Source organism: Poecilia reticulata, chromosome 23, assembly GCF_904066995.2.
Source record: "Poecilia reticulata chromosome 23, P_reticulata-male-v2, whole genome shotgun sequence".
Lineage (NCBI taxonomy): Eukaryota > Metazoa > Chordata > Actinopteri > Cyprinodontiformes > Poeciliidae > Poecilia > Poecilia reticulata.
The window spans coordinates 9,760,316-9,775,067 of NC_088852.1; the positions used below are offsets into that span (position 1 = coordinate 9,760,316).

Sequence of the window (14,752 nt, forward strand, 5' to 3'; positions counted from 1 at the left end):
AGCGAGTGGTTTGGAGCAAATGGGAGGATAGCTAACAGGAGGATCTGACAGGCAGCAGGAGAAACATGGGGGTATATATACAGAGGAGGGAGATTGCTGGATAGAAGACAGGCAAGGTGAATTACTAATGAGAAACAGCTGTAAAGGAAGCAGACATTGAGGGAAACGCATGGGAGGGGATGGCAGAACATCTGCAGAATCACTGACTTTATTCGTTTTCATAATTATCAAAGTGGGAGTCGGGCGCTGTTGACGGGTATGACCCGGGTAACGAGCAGTTTGAAACAGTGGTCGAACAAAACGCCTGCCTGGGCACCGGTTGCCTCATCAGGAGGCAAATGGTCCGTAACGACATTAAACATAAATTCAAAGGCGCATAAGTTAACCTTCTTACGGCTCTCAGTTCAGTGAATGCGATGCCGTCGAACTGAAACGCCTCTTGTTCGTCACGATGTTTGCTCATCTTGTGCGCACAATGGCCACACTTATCGTCCACGCAGACGCCAATGATTAGAAATTCAAATTCAGGGGGATACATGGTTCAACATTTAACATATCCGTGTTGTGAATATTCACCCATCTCAACAAAGTTTGTAGGAGGAGAACGTTTTCCGTTTCCTGAATATCCTTCTGAATATTATTCTTCCTCCAGTCCGCCACAGCCTGGAGGATGCCTGATTATGTTCCCCTCCTCAATTGCACCAATTCCAATTTTCCGTTGCTTATTTGCATTTCTAATCAACGTAAAGCGGGTGGTCAATGTGGACTGTGTAAACTTGGAAAGAACATTTTGCTGCAAATCAAAGATGGAATTGGATTTGAAGTTCATGAGTTGGTGCTAAATTAACAGGCAATTTCAGTCTTTATTAAAGGGTCTGGCTCACATTTGATGATAACGTTTAAAACAAGGTGTTCTCAACTATTTTCTAAACCGTCTCACTTCGGCTAGAGCGCTGCGTCAATATCCTTCTTGTGGTTTTTATTCAGCAGATAAACAACAAGAAAAACTACATAATTAAAGTTGTTGGAGAGGTTTTGACAGGATTCCTCTGATTTCGGGGCAGACGCTGCCGGTGCGGTGAGCACTTTATAAAAGAGCATTATAAAACCGAGGGGCCGCTGATTTAACCTTTATGAAGCCGAGCGTTGATGAAGAGCTGTGTGTTTCAGCATCGCATCCCTGAGTGGACGCGATGCTTAAGATATTAAAACGTACATTTAAAAACTTCATTTGTCATCTCTAATTGTATTTTATTTATTTATTTTTTTGTGCTTGTGTACTTTTTGGCCCCAACCAAAAAACTTGCTGGCAGATCTAGATTTCAACATTTTCCTTCTAATTGGATGTTTTTGTGAAGGCAGGATTAATCAGCCGCGGGGTATTTAATGTTGTTTGGACAGCTGAGAGGTAATACAGCCAAGCCATTAACATATCATTAAAGAGTCCTAAACACTGTAATTGCAGCCAGAGCGCTGACTCTACACTCTCATTAAGTGGACTCAAACAGTGGTCGTCTCATCGTGATGGGCTCCAGCGAGATGTCGGGTGTGTGTGTGTGTGTGTGTGTGTGTGTGTGTGTGTGTGTGTGTGTGTGTGTGTGTGTGTGTGGAGAGGGGGGGATCTGTGGAACTCAGCACGTCGTTGTCACAATGAGATCTCGGCAGGTCACGCTGTGAGAAGATCATTTCCAAAATGTCATGTAGACCTTTAAAAGGCACAACTTTTGTAAGTTAGAGGCTGCAAAACAAGAACTCCAGCTGATTCTGCCCTTCCTTTTTTCACCCTCTTTGAATCGGACTTCTCCGGCAGCAGACATGCGTCGTGTCCAATGAAATAATCTGTGAAGTGATAATCTACCAACTAAGTTCAAAGAAGCTGGAGAGAGTATAAAGAAAGCATTAACTACGCATCACGGTTACTGGAGTCCAGATGAGCCTAACTTTGCAGATATGACTTGAAAACACAAAAATAAACCCTAGAAGCTTATCTTGCAAAAATATGCAACCTGCAAGCAGATCTTGTGGCTTTCTTTTCATCAATTTGCAACAAGGGTTATCTTAGCTTAGTGCACAAATACTGACACTGCTCGATTTTGGAAAGGAGAAAGAAAACTAAAGATTGAAACTGAAGTTCTTCCAAAACAAAACAAAACAAAACACAGCCAATGGTTACAGTACCCGATTCAGCTCCTCCAGATTTACTATGAACCTCTTGGTTGCTTCCTTTTCCAGCCTGTAAGATTACGCACTATAAGATTACCATGTTTTGGTAGATTTGCAGTCGATGGACCAAATAATGATCTGCATATCGTTTAATAACTTCTCTCTGCTTTCAGTTTTGCTCCCTGACCCGTCTGGTGGGCTGTTTGATGTTTCTGATGCGATCAAAAGTATTTTCAAGTGGACACCATGAAGCAAACAATGTCTAAATGCAATTATTTGAATTGAATATTGCTGCATACCATCAGTGCATTACAAAATAAGGACGCCATGCTTGCAGCACCCCGTGACCGTGCACAGATGACTCACGGCAGTCAAGCTGAAAGATGGAGTTAACTCTAAAGCCGAGGATGACTTGCAGAGCTTTCATGCGACTCTTTCACTTTCTTCTCAGAGATTTTGGACGGCTAAGCTCGCCTACATGCACCAGCTGCCTGTTGTCTTGGGGATCGCCTCACACGTCTTTCTTTCTTTTTTTCCTTTACTGATGAAATCAGAGGAAATCCACAGGCTACCCTTGCACGTTTTGTGTCTTCTCCGCTCACAAATTTCCAGCGACATGCCTCTCCTCTCCTCTACAAACACTGGCACCGCTCCTCATTCCAATTAGAGGAAGTGCAAAGAGGTTTGTTGGCACGCAAGCGGTAATGAGATAATGCCTGAAATTTGGGAGAGTGCACAAAAGGGAATATGTAATTAAAAGACAAAGTCTGTCAAATATTGACACAGATGTGTCCTGTGATGTGGAACTGATGTGAAGGATGAGTCTACATAATTAGGCAGCTTTTCAGAATTTCACAGATTTCCCTACAAAAATGAAACTCCCCAAGTTCAGATAAAGAAAATAAACTTCAAAAATAAATTCTTTTAATCTGATTGTCTTGAAATATACATCTAATGTGACTTGACGTGAAAGCTTTCTAGTCAGATTCTGCGAATAAAAGTTTAGCTTTAGTGATTAATACATGGGATAGTATTTTAATATCAAACTACTCTGTAACTTTACTCTAAGCTTTAGGGGAAGAGCTTTTCAGTTTATTCTCTGAACTCGACTAAAGAAAAAAGTTAAACGCAACACTGGGAACACTAATAAGAGGCAAAGAAACTAAATTGACACAATAATAATCAACAGTCTCTTTTCAAATGCATCCCTAGCCATTTAACTTTTCTTTTTTGCAATTACAACTGAAGGTCTTAAACCCATTTGTATTCAGCCTCCGTCAGTCTGATATCTCTGCATAAACATCCAATAAAACCCAACCATCAGACAAGGAGAGTTTTAATCAGGGAGATTTAAAGTAGCTCTGGGTGAGCTGCAGAGATCGACGGCTCAGGGTGGAAATCCTGATGAGAGGACAACTATTAAACCAGAATAATAGCTCAGTAAAGCTGTGATGACTGGCTTTCCTTGTCAAAATCGTTTGTAAATGAATTGTTAGATCTTTCTTATGAGATTATTCTTCTCCTCACCAAATCAGTCCAGAACAAATATCAAGCGGAGCCTGAAATTTTAATGAAAAGTCATGTAGGGCGACGGCTGCTGCGACAGATTTCTGATTATCATCTTCCATTTCAAAGTTATTAGCTCTTCAACAAATGTCTCGTCTCCCTCTTTTTTTTCCCCGTTTCAGTGTGATCACTCCTTTAACTGGCCATCCTTCGATCATTGGACCGATGTCTGTCGGGCCTTTCTGATACAATTCAACAGCAATGACCTATTGAGTCTTATTGTACAGTGTGACAAAAGTTACCATCAAGATTGTATCATATGGAGGCTGCACGGTGCGACATGTTCAGGCTATTGTTGTACTCTCAGTATTCACCAGGCTTCAGTTAAAATCTTCACAATCCTGGCTTTTATAGACAAGTGGCAAGAAACCACCTTGTTAAAAATCACAAGTGCAGCTCAACGTTCGCCACAAACCGCAGTGGACGACTGAGGCTCAGTGGGAAGAGAAGTCATCTTGCAATCAGTTGTGGGCTTAAGTCCTGAGGGTTGACCTTTGCCCTTTGGTAAGGCACTCAACCACAAGTCGCTTTCTGATTTGTATTTCAGTGTTTGAGTAATAGATGAGAGCACAACTAGGCAAAAAGGAAATGCTGTGAGTGTGTTGCGTAAGATAGTATCTACCTTGCAACAATTTAATCTGGTCAGATACTTAAAATGAATATTTTAGTCATTTTGCAAAACGTTGACAGAAAAACTAGTTCTGCAAGTCATCCCAACTTCACAGTTCTGTCCTCTGCCATATTTCAAAATATAGTGTTTCTCCTTATGCTGTGGAGATTATGTTTTGCAGAAGGAATCGAGTCAAATGAAGCTAAATACAGAGAAATCCTGGAAGATCCATTAGTGGCTGCAAAGGCTTGAGAATTGGGTGGGGTCACCGTCCAGCAGGACAAAGTCCCATTGGAAAGGTTCAGATCAAAACAAATACTTCATATAAAAATGTAAATTCAAACCTAAACTCCTCTCACAGGTGCATTAATTCCAATTTGATAGATTGAGTCATTTTGCAAAGACAGACAAACAAGAACATTGGTCTCAAAATGTATAAGCCTGGTTGTCCCGAAAGACTTGCAGCAAAATTATTCACCGAGTGAATCCAAATAATCAGAAAGATTATTTTTATTGGTACCTACATGCAATACTGAAACACAGTTAAATGTGCAAGAAGACTCTTAATATTCTTTGTGTTGTTGCATTCCTGCTCACATTCTGTGCACATAAAGCAAATTGCTTCTGGTATGTATGTTCCCCCCTAATCCAGTGAGATTTGAGTTAAACTGCTCACTGAAACAGTTTGTGATTCCTGTGCATGTTTTTTTTAGAAAAAAAGAGGGGGGAAATTATACCATCTGACAAATGAAAAAAAAGAGATATACAGCAGGTTGAACTGGCATTATTCATAATTTATTGAGCAGTAGAGAGATTACAACTGGGAACAAATGCAGCACAGAAGACAAAAGAGCATTATTTATTACAGAAAAATCAAAGCAGAGCCTGAAGCAGGGTGGAGATAAAGTAGAACAACAGTCGTACATTAAACCTACTGTACAGAAACACACCGCATTATTGCATCTGTCAGAGGAAAATCCCATTACACCAGAGTTGATGATTTCCACCTGAACTTGAAGAATCGGCGACCTTGTGGAATCTGATCATGAGTCGTGGAGCCGCGAAAGCCGTAATTTGGAGGAAAAAAAAAAGAACAGCTGTCAATATTAAAATGAGTCCAAGTGCTGCCTGTCTCATCATTTTGACATTTGAATGTGAGGTTTGCTGTCTGGTTGGATCATAACTGTGAAGCGAACCCTTGGGCGAGACGAAAAGACAGGAGCGATCTATTCAAACACCGCTTCCCCTTTATGAGCCTATGCTGCTGTAAATAATGCAGGCTCTTTCCCACTTTCCCATAGACTTCATCACTGTTGATTCCCACCTTTAGATTCCCATGGACCCCCACAGGGTTAAAAATCGAAGCCTTCCTCTGCCTTCTTTAATGTCTTCCTTCTGTTCAAATATTCTCTCAGACCACCTCACGACTCAATAAAGCGGGGGGGAAAAAAAAAAAAAAAAAAGTCTTATGTGGGAGTGGGAACCTGAAAAATAAATTAAACAGATAATGCAGGCAACAGAAACTTGTCAAGCCTCCCCTCTGAATTTTAGATCACAACATCTTATAGCTTAAAAAGAAATAATTAAACTGCCGCAGAACTTATCTAGTTTTCATCTCAAATTATTATGCATCTCAAATGAGCGAAGAAGTAATGTCCCACAACTGCAAACATGTGTCAGCTTCTTGTAATATCCAGGGATTAATAATTCAGCTCTTGGCTTCTGCCTGTTTAGACTTTATTCAGCTTGTGTGCAAGGAGCGCAGGCTGGCAGCGTATTTCGCGGTGAACACAAACAGGGAGTTGACATTTAAACCCAAACCCTGCAGCACACGAATGAACCCACCAGCAGGATAATTTGAGTTTCTTGCTTAATTAGTTGACACCAAGTTCAGCCCAGGCGAAAGTTACTGCAGCGCCATTATTAGGGTGCCAAGATTTGTACATAATTTAGGAGGAAAATGAAGGGGGTTGCTCTGAGTTGATTCAAAGTTTCTTGCCTTGAAGTTTTAAAGGGACTGAGAAAGGTTACCAACTGGTACTATTTTGAGTGAAATGTCTAAAATGCTTAGAAAACTACTATGAATTACAATAAAATCTGGCACTTTAGACTGTGGTCCCTTCAGATCTAACAAAACAGACTGAGCCGGCCTCCTGCTGGTCTCTTCAGACTGGAGCCTTTTCAAGGAACTCCCTGTTCAACTTCTGCACCAAGGTGGACAATGAGTCAGCCAGCACATTTAAAAAAAAGATCTTTTGTTGCATCTGTGTTGTCATCATTAAAGGTACAAGCATCTCAGCCACAAGAGCTTTTGCAATCCTCATTTTTGGTTTGTGAAGAAAAACAATGCAGTTTTTCTGTTGTCTTGTCCACTCAGACTCGAATGTATTTTAGCCACAACACTTTAACATGGCCAAACATATAGGATCAATGAAACCACTTCTCTACGCTACAGTTTAAAGGGTGATTTTGCACGTTTTCAATCACTCAGGTTTGAGACGGTTACAAAAAAAGATTCGGTTAAAAGGTACATTCAGTAACAATCAATATATGTTAAGAGCTCAAATTTTTAGAGAAAGGAAGATTTTAGTGGATTTGAGTGATTTAAAACTAATCAAACTTTGAGTGACGTGCAAGATCCTTTTTAGTCTTTTTTTTAAAGAGAGACAATACGCTGTATCCACTAGAAACACTATCTGAAGTCTATTTCAACATATTCTGGGTAGAAAATATAAATAGTGTTATAGACATATTAAAAATACTTTATAAAGAGTTCACAGTCAACAATGCGAAAGTGACACAATGAAAAAACAAAACAAAAAAAAATCCCAATATTCTCTTCAACAGCTCCAAAACTACAGAAGTATGGAACTTTATAGTTTCACTATTTAGTGGCTCTATTATATAACAGGATGTACTTTTGCAGAACTTGCTACTTTCCACAAACTCCATGGTACGTTCCTGAAAGGTCTGTAAAAGTTACCTTTCCAGAATGTATAGATCACTTTCTGGAACTTACCAAGTGTTTTTGGAGAACATTTTTGAACCTATTAGACTCTATGAAAGTTATATGTTTATACCTGGTAAATTCAGCAAAGTGACTTCTAAGTTCAGGAAAAGTACCTGATAAGTTACGACTCAGAAGTACCTTAGAAACCAATAAATACATGGTAAATAATGGAAACGGTTACTTTCCAGAACTTAAAGGATGGACTGTAATATGTTGCGCTACAAACAGTGTGAAAACCTTTTAGTGCTGTTAAAGAGGGATATAAACCTTTTCTGCACAACTTAACAGGGAAACGGCAAATATATTCAGACATTATTGAGTGACCTACCTGAGAGAGTCATTTTATTTCGAAAGTGGTTTTGAGATCTTTCAGGCTGCAGTTCTGATCAAGGACCGCAGGGCAGGGAAGTGAAGAAATTAATATTGAATTGGAGACACAAGCAGCCAGCATGCAGCTGGGAAAAGTAGGTCGGTTAAGACAATTCTGCACCGAGGATTGATTTTTCAGCTGTGAATTTTTCCGAAAATAATTCAAATCTATAGTTTTCACTCCAATTTGGACCAGACTGTGACTCCGGTCTAAAAACAGCCCCGCTCTTCAGTGAGGTCCCCGAACTATATTTAAACCCTGTGTGCATTCGGGATAATGGGCAGGACATTGATGTGAACATGGCAGCTGTCATAGCCACAGGAAGCTCTCTGCATGTGTTGGCCAGCATGTCGAGCACTCACCGCGTGTTTAGTGGCTTCTACTCCTACATGAACCCATCTACCATCACGTAGGAATAAAAAGCCATAAGACACAACAGCAATCTCACAGGAGGGAGGGAAAAGTGGGAAGGAGGAAGGAATACTAATGGAGGAGTCCACGTAGCTGCAAAAGGAGGGAGTTGTTCTCCCAGCTGGAAGGAAGAAGAAGGCAGGAAGCAGGCAGGGAGAGTGGTTAAGGAGAAAGTTAATTTCTAGTGGAAAGGACAGAGGGGAAAGGAGAGAGAAAAGGAGTCATTCATGAGGCAATGCATGATTATCCAGAAGGCTGTGTTCCCTGTTTGTCTTTTTCTGTTTGTTAATGTGCAGCAGATGAGTTTGGACTGCAGGCGTTTCGCGTTTCCTCTGTGTGTAAGCAATATTTGATGCGTTGAAAGCAACCTGCCCAAACGATCCTAATCAAAATCCATCTGCTCGGGTTCCAAATGCACACATTTTCCAGTCAATCTGCCATGTTTCGAAAAGCTCGTTTGGATAAAAACCTTGTATTTACTCAGACGGTTCGCAGTTAGATTTATGCTTCTTAAAAACCAACCTACTCTAATTAATATCCATTTCATAGTCTGTGCTCGCTTGTCTCCTGCACAGGAGAAACAGGGGTGTTTGCATGCAAAAGGGGTTACAGTATGAGGGTGTGCATGCACAAGTCAGGCACATCCAGATAAATATGTATGACTCCACGGCAGAGGGTTTCCTGCTTTGTATGCTAATGATCTAATTCAAGTTTAATTTTGCAACATAGGTACGGTGAGGGTAGGGAGGTGGAGGAGGGCTGACGCACCAATGAATGACCTCATGAGATAAAGCATTGGCAATGAGGTAAAAGATTAAATCTCATTAATCTCACTGCAGCTTTCGATGAGGATCACGAAGACCGCAGCTGATGATACAGGCCATGAAATATGCAAGATTTGAGATAAATGTGTGTGACGTTCGTCATATTTTACCAACTTTAATGGATATTTTGGAGGAAATGGAACAGAAAAATCAATAAAAAGAGACTAAGTGAAAAAAAAGAGCAATCAGAAGAATGGAAAGTATATTCAAAGGCTGAAAAAGTCAACTCATAAGCACATGTTTTAGATATCGGTAATTTGGATGGATAAATCAGCTGCATGTTAATAAAGCAGATCAGATTAACAATAAATGTCACCTGTTGCATAAATCAGTCATATTGATGCAATAAGCGACCGCACATATGATATGTTGGTGACATGTCGATATGAGGTACAACTTTTCAATTAAAATGCAAATGACCAAGTTTATTAATTAGGCATTTTACTGATTTGATCCTAAATTAACCTCAACCAAACTACGCTTCTTTTAAAAGGTCAGAAGTTTATCATTATTAACCCAGTAACTGATAAATCTTTCATCCCTTTGTGTCACAAATTTAGATATTTGCATATCATTAGAAGGCTATACAACTGTAAACCAGACAATAGTTGGTTTATACTGCACTTCCTAGAGATGAACACAACTTTGTGCATTTTTTAAAAATGGTTTATATTTAGAGGTTGATAAAATATGCATGTTTTCACAAGCCAATGGGATGTGTGGCCTAAACGACAAGGGATTCTACTGAAAATTGTCAGGAATTGGGCTGGAGATTAGTGAAAAACAACCAAAGTAAAGTAAGAAGCCAACTTAAACACCCCAAAAAGTCTTAATCCTTACTAGAAACAAAATGTAAAGAAATAAGCTACCGCCTTACAGCACAGCACTGTACTTTCCCTGAAGTGTGTTTGGTGAAAACACTTGTGTTCAAAGGTTATGTCTCCGGCTCCAGCTGTCACAGGTCTCCGCATCAACTCCTTGGTGGAGGCTGCAGCAGAGGAAAGAGGAAGAAGAGTGGAGAGGTGAGACATGCACGTGCGAGAACTCAAGATGAGAAATGAAATCTTTATTACTGCACTGCAGCTGGTTATTTAATGAGACAATCCTGCGGGTTGGTTATTGAATTAAGGATCATTATGAGTGGCTGGGATAACAATGCACAGCCTGGAAGAAAATTGTTGCTGTGCAGTTTAGGCTGCCAGTCTTTAAAGGCTGTCTGTCTTTAAAAAGTGCTTCTTCCTGAGAAAATCTCAAGTCTTAAAGAGCTCCCGCTGGGATTTTCGCAGCTCGCTGACACTTACAGCTTCAAAACAGACATTAACCACAAACCAATTATGTCGAGCAGCAACTACTTGTTGATGACTCGTGCAGTTTAATGCGCCTAATGAAAAGTTAATAGCAAGCATGCTCAGAGATTTCCGCACCTGCTACCACCTCTCCACTGAGGTGAAAATTGTTGACAAGCCAGCAGTAAAATGGAACAGTGTTTTGGCCAAATTATTCAAACCATCCGCTGGATCAAAATGGCTCCGGCTTTCACTCTGTCATCTAAAAACCTTCTGGGAATCATTCGGGGTAACCCTCCACACAATGAGCTGTGACATCTTCATTGAAAAATGATTGATTGGGCTGCAGGGAGAGGGGGCAGTTTGAGAAACGGATCACTCAAACATTCAAGCTGTAAAGGCCCAATAATATGATGAATGGTCTATTTGTGTAACGGATGAGGAGAGACTTGCATGGAGATTAAAACGTTTAGGTTTTCTGACGTGTTCCACTCAGAGTGAATGGGTTAGAAATTTGAATAATATGTCTGTGTTCTCCATCAGGGAGCAAGTTGGAAATGAATTTGGGTTGCAAGAATGCAGCGTGGCTCATTTGTCACCACCTGCATCGGGGCGAGAGGAGAGCAAAACGGTTCTAATGGATTGTGACGCAAGTACACTTGTGTGAACGTCCTGTCCAGATGAGTCAAAGAAAGGCCACTTAAGGGCACAAAAGCAAACATTGTGTAAATATTTGATTAATTGATCTAAATTGTGGGAAAAGGAGCCACATTAAATCATACCAAAATTGCTGTGGCAAATAGTTTTTTCCTCACTTGAGGCAATTGTGCTGCTGTAACCATGCATCATAAACGGACCATTTAACACTTACAACTGCAACTGTATGTAAAGATAAGCCACTAATCACTTAACTAAACAATGTCTCCATGGATCGAGGGAGAGTGTTGATAGAGTGACCCAATTTTTCACACACAGCATCTATAATTGATGTGCAATAGATGCAGCCGCCTCAGATCTGATAAGGGGCTTGGCTCTGATGGATATCCAGATAGGCGTTTGCAGGGGGAACAGATGTAGAGTCGTGCATCAGAGAGGGATGGGGTTGCCGGTGATCGTTTCCACCCTGCAGCGAACAAAATAGCCCTCATATATCCCTGTAATCTGCATTAGTGCCGGAGCACCAGCCAGGAGACAGCACAGAGGGGGATGAGTAATGGGGCTACTGCTGATTTGGCAGGGCTATATTACACCTCAAAATCTGAGGCATGCCCAACTGGCGAGAATATGAAATGAGGTTGTCACAAACGAGCATCATCCCTCCCTACTGATAGCTGTATTTATTAGACGGTGATAAACCCGAAAACATGCTTCGACTTGAAAACTAATTTCACTTTATTTTTTATGGTTTAAACAGTTTAAGGAGCCGAAATAAAATAACTGCTTCTGGAGAAAGAAATTTGTTATGTTTAAGTTGTTTAACTCCATCACCTTATAGTCCATTATATAGTGATTCAGTCATTTGGTGGTATTCAAGATTGTAAGTCTTATACTCTCTGGCGCTTGGTGGTGGAATCTCCCTGAGCACAAGAAAAAAACAAAAAACAAAACAGACATTGGACTTGATGAGATTAAAATAGACGAGTAGAAACTTTGAGTTAACATCAACAAACAAGTCCAGAGTTTTAAGATTTAAGTGACGAAGCTGGCCCACAATATCTGGACAGACTTTAGACTAGAGATGTGCCGATCAGGGTTTTTCGTGCCGATACCAATCACCCATGAGGGCCGATCACCGATACCAATCACCGATACCGATCACATTATTTTTTTTATCATAAACACTACCAGTTACATTATGTGGAAAAAGGAACCATGAATTCACCTTAATTTAGACAAAAACTTGTTTTTAATAACTTTTTCCAAGAAGAAAACTAAACAAAACAGGCATTGTGCAAATTGTACTGCTATTGGTAATACTATCTTTAACAGACTGATAACATATGAAGGCTCTGAAGAGGCTAAATAATGCAAAGAGCCAAAATAAAACCTCTCAACATTGCCAAAAAAATTCAAGTATGAAACTTTGCATTCAAAGGCAAATACAGGATCCATTACAATAAACAATCCAGAGTTACTGAATGAAAACTTACTGTTAGCATCGTGGCTAGCAGATTACCGCTAGTTCTGAGTGGCTGTTTCTGACTGAGCGGAGTAATTATGCAGAACAGGGAGGAGATCGATTATTTTTTAAGAGATTATCTGTCTTATGTTAGGACAGCGAAAGTTTTAATATGTATGTAAAATGTATTTTTTTAGGTTAGATGCTGCAGTTTTAAGCAGAGGTTTGGTGTGAGAGCCACTACCAGGTGGAGCAGAAGCGGCGCTCCGTCTGTGAAATATTACTATCTGTAGCGCGTAGCAGCAGTTCAACAGCGAAAACAGAACCAGCGTCTTACATCGCAGCTCGAAGACTTAAATAATTTTGCGTGTTATTTGTTTAGCTTTCTGACCGTCATGCTAATAATCCGTGTGAGTGTTTGTAGCTGTGCGCTGCTTTACCTGCTATCTGATCCTCCATGTCTTTTTTACTGCAGTGAGCCTCGATGTAGCCAAACTCCGTCAAGTATGCCATTGTTTTTATATCGTATTAGCTTCGTTGTGTTGATGCATTTTGACGTGCTTCAATTTTCCGCCGCAACACGCAAACATCCCCATTCACTCAGTGCGTTATAGTTCCACATCGCTTAGGATTTGTTGCTGCGCATTTGCGCAGTGTGAAGGAAAGAGGAGACCAGCTGCACAGGCAGGCTGCAAAATGAGATGCAGGTGATCGGTATTGGCAACAAGAGCCAATAATCGCCGATCACCGATCATGCACTTTTTCACGAAAATCGGCCCGATTATGATCGGTGACCGATCGATCGGCACACCTCTACTTTAGACAGTTAGCAAGATGCTAAACTTTAGCAGATCAGGACTTAACATAGCATGAACATAAAAATCAGACTTAAACTTGGACTTAAACTTCCAAAATGCGGAGCAGAAGTCTGAGAGGCAATCAGGAAGTTGAAATATAAAGATATCTCAGCCTATATTTGGAAAAAGTAAGCATCCAAGATGTTTCTTCACTGAATAGTTGAAGATATTCTGCCTCAAGTCTGGAGTAGCAGCATACTCCAGACTTGAGGAGTATACCATTTTCCTTCATTAACCTGGAAGGAAAATGGTAACCTTAGTGACTCAACTATCAATCAACCTGCCAGCTCTACCCCGCCATTAGTGGATCATCAAGTGGGATCTTGGCAGTGTTGTCAACATTATGTCTAACCAATATGCATTCATGACCCAGAATGACATATGCCATCTATACACACTCGTTGCTTGTCGATTAGCACCGGGAAAAGTGCAGACAGGTCCACATTAGCTCTCTGGTCCTGGAAAAGGCATTTCACCAGATATTGTGAATATCCAAACATAATGTCACTTTGTGGGTGATTTTCTATTAGATATGCCAAAACCTTTGACACAAACAAAACTACAAAAGGACAGAGACCGAAAGATTTGAAATAAATGAACAAGATATCAATAAAGTTTTTCAGTTTCAGATGACAAGTGATTATGTATTGACAGAGTCAACACTTACATTTTCCGAAGCTACACTTCAGATAGTCACATACTGAGAGCAACTGATTAGCACTTGAGACGTTTCAATGCCACATAACACGATTTCATCACCCGAGGACCCATGGCGCCTCTAGTGGCTAAAAATAGATTTTAAATCAAACTTTTATGTCCATATTCTGAAAACAGATTCCATTAATTAGAGCGAATCTTCAGCCATAGACAGTTAAATTAATGTCAGATTAAGTAGAGTGTTTTAGTGTAGCAGTATGTGTATGTATGCAACATGTAATTAGGATTATTAGTGTTTAAAATGCCTACACAGTGCTTAGGAGATATAACAAGCATTTTGGAAGCCAAATAGAGAATACATATTCTAATAAGTCAGCATTTTAACTAACACTTATGTACAATTTTTCAATTTGGAGGAGAGTTAATGCACAAAAAGAGGAGAACACCTCCTAGAAAATGCTGCTTTGACAAAATTGAAGCCTATTAAGGTTTGTGCAGATGCTGTAAAAACACACAAACATCTAATGAACCTAGAAAAACTCAATGAGCCACAGAGACTCTTATTAGAAAAAGGATGGATGTTTGCAAAGGCTTTCAGAATGATTTTCTCAAGGATTATGTGCTATACAGAGAAAACCAAAGTAGTGCTCCGCATTAGTTTTTGTGTAAGCAGCAACACAAAATGCAAACAGAAAAGATTTATAATAAGCTCTACGCTGCATTGTTGCTTCACAGTGCCATGTATTAGAGGAATTGAATTTCGAAAATAAATATCAAGCTTAATGATTGCCAGTGCTTTTCTGAGCAAAGTGAGTCACCCAGAGTTAGAAAACAAGCCTCCTGAGGGAAGAAAAAGAAACAATTGACAGATTCTGTAGT

At 40.1% G+C, this 14,752-nt stretch overlaps 1 long non-coding RNA gene across 2 annotated transcripts in view; it reads right to left on the bottom strand.

Annotated features, from left to right (window-relative positions):
• Positions 1-5,112: 5,112 nt before the first annotated feature.
• LOC103459406 (uncharacterized) overlaps positions 5,113-14,752 on the bottom strand; it is a 62,534-nt gene continuing 52,894 nt past the window's right edge. For both annotated transcript variants that reach the window (XR_532732.3, XR_532734.3), the window contains exon 3: positions 5,113-9,942. This is a non-coding gene — a long non-coding RNA (uncharacterized LOC103459406). The remainder of the gene's footprint in view (positions 9,943-14,752) is intronic.